The sequence below is a fragment of the Mustela lutreola genome, chromosome 7 (assembly GCF_030435805.1).
Source record: "Mustela lutreola isolate mMusLut2 chromosome 7, mMusLut2.pri, whole genome shotgun sequence".
Classification (NCBI taxonomy): Eukaryota; Metazoa; Chordata; class Mammalia; order Carnivora; family Mustelidae; genus Mustela; species Mustela lutreola.
The window spans coordinates 6482895-6500098 of NC_081296.1; the positions used below are offsets into that span (position 1 = coordinate 6482895).

General features: G+C 50.2%; 1 long non-coding RNA gene across 1 annotated transcript in view; it reads left to right on the forward strand.

The window, feature by feature from the left end:
• Nucleotides 1-13028, forward strand: part of LOC131835527 (uncharacterized) — a 76871-nt gene extending 63843 nt beyond the window's left edge. The window contains exon 4 of the long non-coding RNA XR_009355221.1: nucleotides 12293-13028. This is a non-coding gene — a long non-coding RNA (uncharacterized LOC131835527). The remainder of the gene's footprint in view (nucleotides 1-12292) is intronic.
• The last annotated feature ends 4176 nt before the right edge of the window (nucleotides 13029-17204 follow it).

Sequence of the window (17204 nt, forward strand, 5' to 3'; positions counted from 1 at the left end):
ATCAGGAGGAAGGAGGGCAAGATACCAAGCCCCTAAGGCTTTAGGGCTTATTAGATACTTAACCCTTTCCATAAAGCAGAGAAGCTTTTTTTTTTTTTTCTCTTTTAATGAAGAAAACATTTCTGAATTCATGCTTTCTTCTCTGGGTAGACAGCGTTTAGAGTCCTAAGTTGGAATTTACCAACTAGAGACAGATCTTCAGAGCTAATTGCTACTGTAGCAACTTCCTTCACAGGTGGGTGTCCAGGGTAGGGAACCCTGAGACCAGGTCCATGGCAGAGCCAGGAGCACGTCCCCTGGCCCCGAGGTCTCTCCTCCATGAGGCCACCATGTGCAGCCTTCCTCTTCCGTGCCTGCCTTCCCACGAAACAAACACCGTGCTCCTCCCTCACGCGATTTCTAATGGGGATACCATCGTCATCAACTTGATAGCTCGCACCCAAATCCTGAAATAAAATATGGAGGGTATCTCTGGCATTGTGCTCCATCTAAAATTAGGTTTTTAAGTTAAAGCAAGGATCTCACTAATGAACAGTGTTGAAAATTTCAGTCGCCTGTATGGGTGTGGGTAGATGATGTCACTACAGAGGTCAGCTTCAATTCAGTAAAGATACAGGAAGGACTTTGTATGCACAGGCCCCTCTGGAAGACGGGGGAGGGAGACAGAGGAGAGACATGGAACCAGCCTTCAAAGAATTTACCACCTTGCAAGAAGTCAGCCGGCCAGCCAAAATACTTAACTGCAGCGGGTTAAGGACATCTAGGATAGAGGGGGTGACGTGCTGGAGCAGGCTGACAGGAGCCCATGTCTTGCTAGCAAGCATGCATCCCAGCTCTGCCTTTATCATTGTCACGCTGATAGCATGAAACTGACCAAAGCTGAGAAAGAAAGAAAGAAAGAAAGAAAGAAAGAAATTGACCAAAGAAAGAAAGAAGGAAAAAAAGAATGAAAGAAAGAAAGAAATTGACCAAAGCTATAAAAGCGGGTTCTAGAGAGTCGATCGTTAAACACTTAGCAGTGCAGCACAGGATGGCAAATACCACAGAAGAGATGTGTTTTGAGGGATGAATAGGAGTTCGGTGGAGGGAGGATCAGGGGGAAGAAAAGTCGTCTAGCCAGGAAGAATACCTATATCGGGGCAATTGTATGTTTAGGAAAACCAAGTGCACCCATGGTTCGCAAACCCTAAGGTGTGTCAGCATCACCTGAAGAGCTTGTGGCTGGGCTCTGCCCTTGGACTTTCTGATTTAATACGTCGGGGGTAAGGCCCACGGAAGGGTGTTTCCAGCAAGTTCTCAGGTGATGCTAATGCTGCTGGTCGGGAACAGAGGTAGATGCAGAATACCCCGTGCTCGCCAGAAACCCTGATTTTTCTCCAGCTCCCCAGCTTTCAGAGTGTGGTCAGGGGCCCAACGGCATCAGCATCCTCTGGGAGCTTGTTCTAAAAGCACGGGAACCACGGGCCCCCAGACCTAATCTGCAGCTTAACAAGATCCTTGGGTGATTCGCATGCGTGGAAGTTTGATAAGCATTGGTCTGCACAGCCCACGGGCTCTCGGGCCCGACCCTGCATGAGAGTTACCCAGAGGAGGTCTTCCAACATGCTTATGCCCAGGCCCCATCTCCAGAGACTTGGATCTAACTGATTTAGGTGACCCTGGGCCTGGGTGTCATTTAAAAGACGCACAGCGGTCCTGACGTGCAGCCGTGGCTGTGGACCTGGGCCCCAGCCACAACCTTCAGGTGGGAGAAGGGCTCCTTGGCGGGGCAGCCTGGCCAATCGGCCACGGCAGGGCTGTGAAGTCATCACTGGGGGTGAGTAGAGCTGGGAAAGGGACGGCGTTCCCTGCTCCCCCAAGACCTGCCTCCTTCCCACACCTCTCTCCCTCCTGCTCGCCTGGGACACCCCCACCCCCGTTCAGTGTTCACTTTCTCTTTCTCCCTAACTCCATGGTCTATATTAGCTAAGGTAATAAAGACCCCCCAGGAGCGTGTTATTTCCATATGCAAAGTACTCTAACATGAAAGGTAGAACGTGTAAGGCCTTTCTGTTTCTCTAATAAGGTACCTGGTCCTGATCTGTCATCTAAATGGGCAGGTAAATTGGAGGGGTGGGATTTTTCTCTCTGTAACTCAAAACCAGTACCAGCTGGTGACGGAGAGCCTTTGTGTTTGCAAACAGCCCTCCGCCGGCCCCCTCCCCTGCGACCCCTTAGAACTTGACCCTGAACAGAAAAGTGAGTTGCTCACTCTATGCAGAGGACATGTCTATGCGGCACGTGTTCTGAGAACACACTTAGCATGTACGCATTAGATTACGTAGCCTTCTGGGACAGTTTGGCCGGTCCAAATGGCTTTGCCAACTAATAAAAGCCATTAGCACTGAACTTCAAAAGCATTAGGCTAAGTGAAAGAAGCCAGACACAAAAGACCACCTATTGTAGGATTCCATTTGTATGAAATGCCCGTGGAGAGAGAAGGTGAATTAGCTGTTACCTGGGGTGGGGGCTGGGGAGGAGGGGTGGGGGTGGGGGGCGCGGCGGGCAGAAACTACAAATGGGCATTGAGGGGTTTGTGTTGGAGGCTGGTAGAAACGTTCTAAAATTAGATTATGGCTATCGCTGCACAAGTCTATAAATATACCCGCACACCACTGAATAGACAAATTCCATGGTGTGTATATCACATTTCCATAAAGCTCTTTGAAGGGTAACAACAGAACATGAGCGTTCAGTGTTCGAGCACCTGAGAATATGCTTTTCCGGCCTCCTCCCCCTCTAACGATACATGGTGAATAAGAGACAGCAAAATGATGTTAATACAGACTCCTTTAAGAAAAAAAATGTGTTTACATCGTATCTGGCTCGAGAGCATTTTTATTTGCCCTAAAGTGCTATTAGGTCTAGTGAGGCCATGAGAAGGAAAGGGGGAAAAAAAAAAGGGAAAGTTTAAAAAGAGAAGAAACTAATGCTGTTGTATGCTGTTGACACTAGGCCCCTGGGGAAGCTCGGGGCCCTGGGAGGGAGGGGGGCAGAGCTGCGAGAAAGGGTTAACCCAGCGGGCGCCGACATCTGGCGGGAGTGAGGGCGTTGGCAGAGCCCGGTCCGCCCGTACCAGTCTGTACAGGGGAGCTGTCCCGCCTGCTGATTTATCATTCCCTAATGTCACGGGGATGGGATGTTGAAATTGTGGCTAGAATGTGAAATACGAAAAACATGAAGATTATGATTTAGCGTCTGGGGAAGATCAGCGTTCGCCGGAGAACAGCTTGTAAATGGGAGACATCCTTGGCAACTGCCTGTGGTTTTCAGGACTCGGGCTCTCGGGGAAAGCAAGCCCTCGGGACAGGGGCCGCCAGGGTGTTCTTGTGCTAGAACAGACAGAGGCGAAGATGGAATTCGAAAGGGCGAAACCGCCTCCGTGCTGGGATGGAGATCCCTCCGGCGTGCGCCAGGAGGACCAAAGTCAAGTTTAATTAAACAGAGATGTGATGTTGAAGGATAAATAAAACAATGTGGGGTGTAAACAGCTTAAATCAGTGATTCAAATGACACCGGCGGGTGTCTAGACATGAGCTGCGTCCTGATAATTTGTAGTCTCCGAGAAGCGCAGATGAGCAGGGGGATATCCCCAAATGTTGCTCATTAAAAGAAACAATAGCCTGAATTTTAAGGAGGTGCTGAATAAGGGACCTAAGCGCTAGGATGGTTTTCACAGTTACACGTGGAGGAAAAGGTGAGTCCGCAGAAGAAACAAAGTTGCATGTGTGTATACATCACTGATGGTTGCAGTGGGTGGTTTTTTTTTCCCTGAGAAAAATTATTTGGAAAGATAGAACAATTACTGAAAGGACAAAATCAAAGTCCTATCATAAAGGACCTAAAATCTGCCACCCCCTCCCCAAAAAAACCAGACCCAAATGTGTGGCGTCTTTCTCCTTCGCGTGGCATCTTTCTTCCCAACTAGATGTTACGTGTTGTGAGATTTTTGCATGTCCCACTTGTCAGCATGCCCCCGTTTCCTGGGGGAGGATGCGAAATGCAGTTTCCACATTGCTTGTCGGTTATAGAAATGAGCGTTGACAACGTTCCCTCGGTGCTTCGGGTGTATTTTAATTACTTCCTGTCATCCCGAATGCATCTGCAGTGTGGATCGTAAGAACTGGCCTCGAGACATGGGTGTGCTACACCGGCGGTGAGGTAGGACGGCCTGACTGCGAAGTCTTCACTGTTCGTTCACTGGTTCACTCATTCGTTCGTTCATCCAGAAAAAGCATCACTCCGGGCACTCTACAAAAATGGGCAAGTTGGACCCTGCCTTCAGGGAGCACCCAGTCTGCCCAGTGATGTAGGAACCTGTGCGTGTGTGTGTGTGTGTGTGTGTGTGTGTGTGTTTTGCTGGAGAGGGCTTGTTCTGAACCCACTTTGCAGTAATTACTAAGGAATACTTTTTCTGTCCGGCAAGGTTGGGCAGTGGGACTTTGCCCCAGAAGTCAGTGGTTCCTTCCACTGAGGGTAATCGCTCTTCAGAACCCATTAAAAAAAGATGAAAAGAATGTTTGTTGGAACTCACCCTGAAGCATAGGGCTCCCTCCCCCGCCATCCTGGATCTCACTGGGTCAGGCCAACCCCAGGTTACAGTCCCCTTGGCAGAGGGAACTGGGAGCCTGCGATTTTTTTTTTTTTTTTTTTTTTGGTCTGTCCGTTATATCACGGTTTTACGATTATTGCTGTGCGATTTGAAGAAGGTCCACCGACCTCCCGAATTGTGCTTCTTTGTAAAAGGACAGGGTAGATGTTCTTGAAGGGCCATTTCTAGTTCTGATACATACCTTTCGTGTTGTGCCATCAGAACGGTCCCACGTGCCTTGTCAGTGGAAGACGGCGCGACCACGACAGTGTGGGGCTCCTGCCGTAGCTCCGGGGCCCAAGGCCGCACGCGCGTCTCGGAAGGAGGCTCCGCCAAGCTCTTGGGGTTTCCAGGGCATGAACCAGACACCATGGCCTCATGCACTTAATGGACTATCCTTTGGGTTTTTGTGGATTTTTTTTTCCTTTTCTTTTTCTTTCCTTCTTTTTTTCCCCTTCTTTTCTTTTTCTTTCTTTCTTTCTTTCTTTTTTTTAATTTTTTGGTTGTCTGTGGGTGTTCTTTTTTTTTAAGGTTTTTTAAAAAGACGTTATTTATTTATTTGACAGAGAGAGAGATCACAAACAGTCAGAGAGGCAGGCAGAGAGAGAGGAGGAAGCAGGCTCCCCGCCGAGCAGGGAGCCCAATGTGGGGCTCAATCCCGGGACCCCAAGATCATGACCTGAGCTGAAGGCAAAGGCTTAACCCACTGAGCCACCCAGGTGCCCTGCTTGTTTGTGTTTTTAATCATTGTCTGGACAATTGAAGTCCATTCAGTCTTACCTCTACATGAGTGGAGCAGAACTGTGCATTTACACACCTGCCAGCACACTTCTGTTTCTGTGACAGTGAAATTTCCCCTCTCGCGTGCCCCAGACTTCCAGAACAACGGCACAAAGCACAGGGTGCTTTCTTTTGCATCATCTAGTTTCGTTTCATGCCTAAAACTGATGCCAAGGAGTTCAGCAAACATGTGTGAGTGCCTGCACCAATCCAGGCCTCGAGTGGGGTGCCAGAGATCCCGAAAAGCCTGTTCCTGCCAGGGTGGGCCCCCCCCCCCAGCATCCGCAGCTCCGTGGGAGAACGTCCTCACAGAGCTCACCGGCCCCATGACTCTCCCTCACAGATTTGTAAGGTTTCTTTTCCCCAGAGAAGGACCTAAGCACAAAATACCTCTGTCCTTCTATGAGAAAAGAAAAGACGGTTGATATTACATCAATTCACGCCCTCTCCAGATATGTTACGATCCCAGAGTAGCTGTTGTTCTCTATTGCAAATGTAATCTGTGCTTATAGTAGAAATTTTGAAAAATACAGAAAAGGAGGAAGAAGGAACACTCATCAGCGTGAGTTGCTGTACGGTCAAGGCAAAACCACTGGCAACGTTTTGGCCTCTTTCCCTCTGGTCTGTATTCCACAAATACTAACTGAGACCCTGTGCCAGGCATGGTGCTAGGTATGGGCCAGTGAAGGACTCAGTACCGCCAAGAGGGAGAGATCCTCGCTGAGTGTGATGGCCTGGGAGCCCCTGTGGTTTGGGCCTGACCTCAGGGCCCTTGCTCAGACCATGGGGTCTAGCAAAGGGTTTCTAGCAGAAGAGATGTGTTAAGGTGAGATCTGAAGAATCAAGGGGAGTTGGGCAAGAGAGGGGAGGGGTGGCCGTGGGGGTGCAGGCATGAGTGAAAGGCGGGTTTAGAATGGCCGTCGGGCAGTGGGCAGGGGCCCCCAGCAGCAGGGGGGACGGGAAGTGCTGCTAGAGAGCCAAGCCAGGCCCTGCCACGCAGGATGCCCGTCGCAATTCTGTAGCTGCAAGACTGGATCCTGCTTCTGTTTCTGTTTCTGGGTTCGGACTTGCTTCTGCGGCATAATCAAACATGATTACCCACTACCATAATGGGTACAGACCTTCCCCCCCAGTGGATGAGGCACCATTTCCTTAATTTAAAAGGAGAGGGAGAGAGAGAGAACTTGTCTTTCTGAGTTTCACATTCCCCTCCTAGTTCTCCAACATCTTTGGCAAATCGGAAAATTCTAAGTAAGGTCGATGTTCTTTTATTCAGAAGTCAGAATTTGAACGCTCTGCCAGTACCCACCAGCTGACTTCTGACGGCAGAGGTTAGACTCGCTTCTGGAAGTAGAATCGACATCGCTTTCATTCCCTCGGCTGGAAAACCCCCTCAAGCATCCAGAGAAAGATAAACTCACAGGACCCGTTTCTGAGGAGCCCAAGTACCTCCTTCTCCCTCCACGGGGCTCCGAGCGTGCTCACCTTCCTTCCCCTCCTCTGTAGAAACGAAACATCAAAGACTGCTGTTGACAGTATAGCAGCCTTTCAGTAAAGAAGCAGCTTGAGAAGTAAAAGAAAATCTCAGTTCAGAAACAACGCACGAAGAAACTCACTCCTTCATCCCTCCTAACCCCAAAGAAGCAATAAGCCCTGGTTCCTACATTCGTTTATTCAGCGAGCACTGTGTGCTGAGCCTGTCTGCCCTCTTGAGTCTGGAGTAGAGGCCGAGACCTGTGTGGTCTCTGCCTTGCAGACCTGACTGTTGAGAAAGAGTCTGATGTTCAACAAAGAAACATCGATAAGCATTTTATTTCCTACAGCGGTAGGTAGGTGCCGTGACGGAAAACACAGTGGAGGGAAAAGCAGAGAGAAGCAGGGCGCATTTAGGGAACTGGAAGGAGGCTGGGAAGCCAGAGCACAGAGGGAGGTTCGGGGAATGTTGGTTAGAGGAACAAAAGAGATTTTCTCCTCTGTTCCTCTTTTCTCCCTTGGCACGGCCATAGACATCTTACGAGAGACCTTGCCCATTTGGAAACCCAGCAGGCTCGTCTTCAGACTGGGTGGGCTTGGCATTGGGGTCGGGGAACAAGTCATGTCACCTTCAACTCACGCAGCTCCTTCCTTCCTTTGGTCTTTGAGGCCCTGAGGGTCTGTAACCTGGTGAGGAAGGCAACCCTCACGACTATTAAAATGCTAAAAGCATACATGAAGGGAGTTCTGTTTATGTGCGTGCCGTTTATGTACTGCTCATTGATTTTCCTTCTGTTGATTGTTCTTAAGAAGGACCTGAAGACAGAATGCTCTCGTGAGCACAGAGTCTACTAGAATGCTGTATTCAACACCCGCAGAGTCTCAGAAAAGGAAGGTTAGCTTTAGATCACGTTATTGATTTATTCTGCGCCCCTGAATCAGTTGGACCTCTTCGAGTTACAAGCTGGGGAGCCTGATGGCAGATGTTCCTGCACTGTCCTGGCGGGGTCAGGCTAGGTGGACAGTGCCCCCTGACGCCGGCCAGGGTCTGAGGGATGTAGTGGACTCAGCCCAGCTCCGTGTTTGCAAGTGTGCTGATTCTCTTCTTGGGCCATATCTCCCCACCCCCCAAACCCCTTCCCCAGGTCAGAAGCTACCGCAGCTCAGTTTATGCATCAGGATGGAGAGAGCTGAAGTCAGCGCCCACCTGGGGAGCTAGGGAGGGAAGAGAGACCCGCCCAAAGCACCCGGCTGAGAGTCAGCGAGGCAGGGCCCCATAGAAAGAGCAAGGTCCTGGACTTCTTATTGAATCCAAGAAAGGAAAATAGGCCTCACCCTCCCCTTCCGCCCCCCCCCCCTCAAAAATCACTATCCCTCAAACCTAACTTTTGATAGGACCCATTTACGTGATTTGATAGAAGGAAAATTTGCAGACCGGAGGGGCTGGAGAGCCAGCAAAGTCATCCAGTTTGATCATCTCTCTGTTGGCAGGATCAAATCCAGATCTTTCCAGGCAGATGAAAGTGTGTAAATGTTTCCAGCGAAAGAATCAAGCAGTGGGCCCCGGGCCTCCAATGATGCTAAGCCTTACCATCCCCCCCCCCAGCCCCTCCTTCTGGCCAGGCTATCCACAGAGGAAGAAACGGATTCTATTTTCATTTTCTCTGGGATAAATACTGTTCTTTCCTGCTTCTAAGGCTTCGAATTCCACCATAACATTTTAGATTCACGTCGTTTTATTGTTATGTCATCCGACTTCCTTCCTAGGTTTCTTTCATCTTAATTCAGGTTTTGTGTCTTGAAAGCATTCCTGAATTTTATAGAGAGAATAAAGCGGATGCCATGTGAAATGTATTTTTTTTTTTGCAGTAAATATTTTTTCAGAAGTGTGTTCTTGCCCTCCCCCATCCTCCAAGTGCTTCAGCCTCTCCGAGCCTCCACATGCACATCTGTGAAATGGGCACAGCAACACTAAGAGGTCTCCTGGGGGTTTTCTTGTGAGGACGAAACCACTTAGAGCCTTATTTCTGGCCATTTGTCACTTATAACAAGTGTTAGCCTCTGCTGCTAGAATTATATGATTGTTACGATCATCACTGACATTTTATAAACTGTCCTCAGACTCTCCTCGCCATTGGGATTCTCCTACCCTTGCGCCATCAGAATTTCCTTGAGACCTGTTTCCCCACTCCGCGAAGCAAAAACAAAACCCAGGTTTTCAGTGCTTCTTGACTCTGTCCTCCTGCACTCTTGGTCTTCGTATTGATCTTTGATTGGGTTTGCTATGTGATCTTTTTTTTTTTTTTAAGATTTTATTTATTTGACAGAGAAAGACACAGCGAGAGAGAGAGAGAGAACACAAGCAAGGGGAGTGGAAAAGGGAAAAGTAGGCTTCCTGCCACGCAGGGAGCCTGATGTGGGGCTTGATCCCAGGACCCTGGGATCATGACCTGAGCCGGAGGCTTAACGACTGAGACACGCAGGTTAGGTGATCTTAAAACAGAAGCGTTCAGTGGCCTCGCCACTGGGGCTAAGGAGAGGGGCCCCAGGGATAAGGAGAGGGAAGCGGATTCTTGCAAAGTGCATGTTTCTGCTACTAGATTCTGCCCCCGGGCTCTGGTCTTGGGGCATGAACAGCCCTCCCCAAGTATTTTCACTGTGTGCCTCCCCATGGACCCCCCAACCCTGGGCCCGGGGGGTAGCTCCCACCACACGGGTGCCTCCAGGGGCCTGAAGCTGAATGAAAGGCTGCCTTGGCAGCAGACCTTCCAACTCAGTGGCCCCCAAATTTACCCAAATTGCCTCCAGCGGCTGCTGCGGGGACTCGTGCCTTCCCTCCCTGCCACCCCCATCCGTCAAGCCTCCAGCTCAGCGCCGCTCCCGAGCCTGGGCCTCAGCCCTGAGTCCTCCGCTCCCTCCACCTTCTGCCTCTTTAAGCTAAAAGACATTCATGATGTCCAGCATCGGCCCCGCGTATCTCCTGAAGTTTGGCTCCTTCGGAAGCTCAGTGGGTTATAGGTTGAATTGAGGCCCCGTTTTTGTTTTGTTTTGTTTTGTTTTGTTTTGTTTTTCATTTTGTACCATTTATTCTCAATCTAACAGATACTCCTTGATGTTTTCGGGGGAAAACATCAAAGTTTTCCCCTGTTTTTACGGATCTTCCATAATGTAAGGGTCGTAACCAGGGGGCCTGGGTTCCTAAAAAGCTGGGTGTGCTGTGTTTCGCTCCTTCTACCTAGAATCTTTCTTAAGTGAACGATTGCAACTTCAAAACGCAGCCTCTCTTCCCACTTGAGATTGGAAAGAGGGCACTATTTCATATTTTTTGCAAAACGTTTCAAATATTGGAGCCTCCGTAAAATGCTGTTCCTGGCACCACGCAGGGGACGGGGGGGGGGGGGTGGTAATGGGCAAACCCCTCCTGGGGAAAAGAGTGTGTGTTTCTTTGCAGTGATACGGGGTCTGAGCACGCCAGGGCTTCTGAGCAAGGCTGCCCTCAAGGGCTCTGACTTGCCCGCCCCATGGGCCAAAGCTTGCTGTAAGCCCCAGCCGTTTACTATGCACAGACAAAAAAGGAAATTCACGAGCACAGAGAATGTCAAGTGTATGGTTGCTGCCAAGAACCAGAGCCAGATCCTCCTGGCTGTCTCCAAGGCTTCTCCTTGGCCTGTCCTCGTTCACGAGGGTGGAGCACCACCAGGTAAACCAACTGGACCACGTCTCTGTGCGCAAGCCCGTGGCTGGCTGACGGAAGCCTGTCCTTGCACGGTTGTTTACGGCTTCTCCTTGGCCTGAGTGAGGATGCCCATTGTCCCCAAGCCAGGTGTGCAGGCCAAGTTCCTGTCCTGTGCAGACCCACAACTTGCAGCTTCCTTGGGGAGTGGGGGGCTGTGGGGAGGGGCTGCTTGGGCTCTCTCCAAACCATGTTGCCTTCTTTTCTCCTACAATTCCCAGCCAGCCAGCCAGCCTGCCTTGCCTCTGCTCTTTGCTGGAGAAGGTTCTGGGGAACCCCATGACCTGAATGGAGCTTCACAGTGTCCCTTAAGACCCAGGAGCCGACAGTACCTCCTGACTTGAACTCAGAACAGATCAGGACCGATGAGCATACCTTGTCCACCTTCAGGCTGGTCGTGCCGTTTGGGGAGGTGGGAGCTGGAAGAGGAGGGAACGTTTGCCGAGGCCTGTGATGGGCAGGAATTTCCAAAGGATGAGATTGGAGCCCTCATTCCTTTGCTAACCAGCAGGGTGGGCTTTCTTCCTCCTCCAGGCTCCTGTCTCCTCCAGAGTGACATGAGGACTGGACAAGACAATTTCTCTAGCCTTTCATGGCTCTAAGCGATAGTACAGTGAACACGGGCTCAGACCACAGCCTCCTGCAAGTCACGGTTCCAAAGAGAGAGAGGGTGACGAGGCACCACCGAAAGGCATCTTTCTCCTCCTGGAGTCACAGCACAATGCCTGGAAGTGATAGACATCTCTTCTCCCTTGTCTGATGGCCCTGGTGGAGTGAGCACTGCCTTTGTGGTGCTGGGCGTGATCCCAGGACTGGACATCAGCATGGAGTCCTGGGTTCTCTTTGTTCTGGGAGGAAACCTGAAGTTTAATTCGGGGGCCATCCCTCACCTGCCACTACACGTGAGGTACCATGTGGAAGATACAGAGAGGTAGAAAATACCATCTCCACCCTCAAGGTGATTTCTAGCTAATCCGAGCTGCTAATCCGAGCTCACTCAATGCTCTTGCTTTTTCTTGTTTACTTCCAGGCCTTTGCACACACTGTGCGCTCAGCCTGAATGTTCTGTTTATCCCCATGCTGTGTACAGTTGTGCGGGTTGCAGACTGCATAATTCTAGATCTATTTACACATGTGAATGGTGCCCTCAGAAAGGTGCAGTGCACAACCTGTACGACTGCACAGCATGGCTTTGACTGTCATCTCACCCCATTTCTCCTATCTAGGGGTAGCTCATAGTCATCTCAGCTTTTGGCTTAGTCATTGCATTTTTTTCCCTTCCTTCTTTCCTACTTCCCTCCCTCTCTTTCTTCCTATCCCTCACATTTATTGAGCACGTACTATACATCAAGACCTGGGCTAGAAGCTGGATATACAGTTGAGAAACAGATAGGGTCCCAACCCTGTGGAGCTTATCATTCTTTTTTTTTTTTTTTTTAAAGATTTATTTATTTATTTGACAGAGAGAGATTACAAGTAGGCAGAGAGGCAGGCAGAGAGAGAGAGGAGGGAGCAGGCTCCCTGCTCAGCAGAGAGCCCGATGTGGGACTCGATCCCAGGACCCTGAGATCATGACCTGAGCTGAAGGCAGCGGCTTAACCCACTGAGCCACCCAGGCGCCCCTGGAGCTTATCATTCTTGTGGAGTGTTTATACCGTTCTTCCTCTGTCTTCCAGGTCTGCACCCATGAATGCTGCAGGTGCCTGCTGATCAACTGAGGAATGGCTCTGGCTTAGGGACCTTCTGCTCTAGAATGCAAGGCATCTCCTGGGGCGGGGGGAGCCAGGTGGGGCTGAGGAGACCAACCTGAAGCCAACCAAGCTAGAGCGCCCCCCCCCCAGCTTCCTGTCCTCAGAGCACCCCGGGGCATTTGTGAAGCTCATTAGTGCAGCAGCGATTAATATGGGGCCCAGAGCAGGACTTCCCCCTGCCAGGGAGGCCGCAAAGCTCCAGAACATTCCAGGGAGGAATGGAGCACCACCCAGGCCTGGCCTCCCGGGGCTGCAAAGCAATCCCTAATGAGTCCTCTCCCCGGGAGGGTGAAGTCACCTGCAAACAGGCAGCTCAGCCTCAGGTGTTCTCCGCGAGGCTTAAAATAGCCGGCTCCCTCCGCAAGCACCTTCCAGCACTGTTTAGGAAGGCGAATGCCAGGAAACTAATGAATCTGAGCTTAGTGAATTAATTGTTGATGAAATAATATGAATAGTGTGCTTCCTGTTCATCAGTCTCTACAGAAATTAATTAGCCCCGCTTGGCAGCAAGCAGGATCAAATTTTCAACTTAATTTATGATTTTGGCCAAATTGTCTATGGGAAGCCTTGCCTGGAGGACCTTCCGTGGCTGCTTCATGTCCGGACAGGCCTTGCCTTTCATAGAAGACATGACTGCTGTAAAAGCCCCAACAAGAGAAGAGGGGAGGGGAGAAGAGGTGGGGGGGGGGAGGTAGGGGTAAGAAGGGGAGGGGGGCGGGGAGGTTCACACTTAGCCTGTGAGGCTCCAAGAAGATTCCAGGTTCCCACATCTCCTCGCTGCCTCTGCCCTCCCCTACTTAGACGTTTGCTGGGGGAAGAGGGATGGCCCAGCAGTGGGGCTGACTTGGGAGCTCATTGTTCTGAGCTGTGTGCACTCCCCCCAACTGCAGGATGATATGAAAGAAAATACTATGAGAAGTGGTTTGGGGGGTGCACTGTTGTAAAGTAGGGCGCAGGGCACCTCTTGGGCCTGGGGGACCCATCCAAGGACCTGGCTGTCATGAGATGTGAATATAGCACCTCGGTCCCGTGTGCCCCAGAACAGAGCCCAGAGGAACTCAGCTTTCGTCACCCAGGGGTTGGGGGTGAAGAGGGGCAGGCTCTGACTGCACCAGTTGCTGACAAGAACCCCAAGCAGGCTGCCCCCACCCCAGGGCAGCCGGGAATCAGATGTGAACCTGGAAACAGACTTCCAAATGATGCCAGCCTCTGAAACATTTCCGGGACGCGAATGCGTGCGCGTGTGTCCATATGCTCTTGTTCTGAAAACACCAGCTTTCTCAGGGAAAAGCCTGTGAACTGCTGAGTTAAAACGTGTGTGAGATTAAGAAGATGTGTTCCAGTCAAAACCAGAAACTTTGGGGCGCCTGGGTGGCTCAGTGGTTAAGCATCTGCCTTCGGCTCAGGTCATGATCCCAGGGTTCTGAGATCAAGCCCTGCATTGGGCTCCCTGCTCAGCGGGAAGCCTGCTTCCCCCTCTCCACTCCCTCTGCTTGTGTTCCCTCTTTCACTGTCTGTCAAATAAATAAATAAATAAAATGTTTTTTAAAAAAATGAAAACTTTTAGGCAGGCTCAGCCGTCAGGAAAAGACTAGAGCCCCCCATGGTCATTTCCACTATTCAGCCTGAGTCGCGGTTGTCCAAGCCACGGTGAGGCTCTAATCCAGGCCTTGGAGATCCGGCAGGGACCCAGGTTCTCCCGGCCACACCCCCATGAAGCTTATCTTCCACGATGAGCACCAGACAGGAGCCATCGGCATCTGGTTTCTGATTCTGTTAAAGCTTAGACTCGTTAATATTTTATTTTGGGCCACGTTACTGAATTCTGGGTTCTGTGCCGGTTTTCCGTTTTTAAAGCAAAACGCACGTTGCCTACGAGGCACATACGACATCCTGTCCCTTGCGTGTGTGGCTGTTTAAGTCCACGTCGGTACGAATGCTCTCAGATGGAGGCCCAGCAGGTCCTGATCTTCCAAAGGGAGCCGGAATTGGCAACCATTTCAAGATGTAGGACGCTGGGGAAGGAAGCCCGTTTGCCCATGACCTTGACTGTTTGTAGGTGCTCCCAGGAGGTTTGATTCTTGACTGAGAAGCGCGTTGGATCTGGCCGTGTGCGAGGGCTCAGCGGGGCCCCAGGTCTGCAGCTAGGATCGGGAAAAGCCTATTTGATGGAGGGTGCTGGAACCTGGGCGAGTGCCTACCTCCTCCCTGTAGGCGTTTGCAGCTGCAACCAGACTACCCTTCCCTTTAGGAATTTGTGATGTTATTACCAGCTCACGCTGTGACCTCAGGCTCTGTCTGCCCTTTGTTTACCTTTGTTCTCCAACTGCCAGGTATATAATTCCACAGGTTCCCTCAGGTAGCTCCCCGGGAGAAGGTAGATCGCATCAACAAAGGTGTGTGCAGAAGCATGGACGGCTCCCTTCCGTCCGTTGTCCCTGTTCCCCCTGCACTGTGCCGTATCAGATGTCCTCTGCTTGTCCCGTCCCCGGCCGGCCTCTGTCTACCTGTCTCCCCCATTCTCAAACTAAATGCGGCACAGGTGCCACTCACATGCTAGCCCGCGCCTCCTAGGGCGGCCCACGCTGTCCTTGGAAATGACCCACACCTCCTCCCCCTGCACAGATTTCCCAGTCTTCAAGGAACACCCGTGCATTCTTAATCTCTGTGTCCACTGTCATCCTCGCACTGACGAGAGACTCCATACGTGTCTGCTCCGTGTCTGTTCCACTCTGGGAACGTCTGAGAACCAAGAACTGTTTACAGAATATGGCGAGATTTAATGCAAGAGGTCTTACTGTTAAGTCTCAGTTTTTTCTTTACTGAAAGCAAATGAGCAGTTCCTCTCCGTGGTGCCCCAGCACCCAGAAATGTGACTTAGTGTGGTCTTTCCACCTTCCTGTGCCTCATTCTTTCTGCTGTGGAGAGTGCGCCCAGCACAGAAGGTGGAGACCGTGGGTTGACTGCAGGAGTCAGGAGACCAGGGGTCAACTCCCGGCAGAGGGAGTTTGCTTCAGTTTGCTCAGTGCTGGATTAGAAATAATAGTATCCATCTTGCCCAGCTCGAGGACGGCTGTGAAGGTTCGACGAGAGGGCATAGGTGCAGGTGCTTTAGAATGTTCACCCCCAGAGCACCTGGGTGGATCTGACAGTTGAGCGCCCGACTCTTGGTTCTGGCTCAGGTCATGATCTTGGGGTCCTGGGATCAAGCCCTGAGACGGGCTCTGAACTACTCAGCATGGAGTCTGCTGGAGATTGTCTCCATCTCCCTCTGCTCCTCCCCCTGCCTGCCCGCTCTCTCTCACTCTCAAATAAGAGAATAAAATCTTTTAAAAAAAACCAAAACCAAAATAAATAAATAAAAGTCTCACCCCAGTGCGTTCTCTGTGGGAGATTCTCCGAGCTGCACAGTACAGCGTGTATTCACCTCGCTGCCGTCAAGTTTTTTTGCAAATGAACGCTTTGTACAGACATTTCCAGTTGTATTGTTATTAAACTGTTCGTTGAGGGAAAAGATGGGGGAACACAGGCAAGTTGGCTGGATGGAAGTCATTAACATAGTCCAGCATTGATGCTGCGTTCACGTGAGACCTAGCCAGTCCAGTGCCTAGGGACAACTCCTCATCAGGTTAATTATTACTTCATAATCTCAATGTTTTAGCTTTACGGTGGTCAAATACAAAAGATCCACCTTTTGGTAATCTGGAGACTTGAGCCAGAAGTAAAATTGAGGCGCTCTCTGTGGGAAACTATGTGCCCTAGTGAAAGTGATTTCTCTTACTCATAGACAATTTATCTTTGAAATAATGACCAGGATATAGGAACTATTCTAATTGTTTGGGTTGCAAAAATGAACTGTCGGGACTTCATCAAAATAAAAAGCTTTTGCACAGCAAAGGAAACAGTCAACAAAAGCTGACAGAATGGGAGAAGAAATTTGCAAATGTCTTATCAGATAAAGGGCTAGTATCCAAAATCTGTAAAGAACTTATCAAACTCAGGGCGCCTGGGTGGTTCAGTCGGTGAAGCATCCGCCTTCGGCTCAGGTCCTGATCCCAGGGTCCTGGCAACAAGTCCCGCATCGTGCTCTGTGCACAGTGGGGAGCCTGCTTCTCCCTCTATCCCTCCCCTGCTTGTGCTCTCTCTCTTTCTCACTCTCTCTCTTTCTCTCTCAAATAAATAAAAATTTTTAAAAAAGAACTTCTCAAACTCAACACCCAAAGAACAAATAATCCAATCAAGAAATGGGCATAAGATATGAACAGACATTTCTGCAAAGAAGACATCCAGATGGCCAACAGACACTTGAAAAAAAGGCTCCACATCACTCAGCATCAGGGAAATACAGATCAAAGCCACAGTGAGATACAACCTCACACCAGTCAGAATGGCTAAAATTAACAAGTCAGGAAACGACAGATCTGGCAAGGATGCGGAGAAAGGGGAACCCTCCTACACTGCTGGTGGGAATGCAGGCTGGGGCAGCCACTCTGGAAAACAGTATGGAGGTTCCTCAAAAAGTTGAAAACAGAGCTACCCTATGACCCAGCAATCGCACTACTGGGTATTTACCCCAAAGATACAAATGTAGTGATCCGAAGGGGTACCTGCACCCAATAGCCAAACTATGGAAGGAACCTAGATGTCCATCAACAGATGAATGGATAAAGTGGTGTGTGTGTGTGTGCGCACGCATGTGTGTGCATATTCCATTGTGTGTGTGTGTGTGTATACAGACACAATGAAATATTATGCAGCCATCAAAAATGATATCTCGCCATTTGCAAGGACATGGATGGAACTAGAGGGTATTATGCTAAGTGAGATAAGTCAGTCA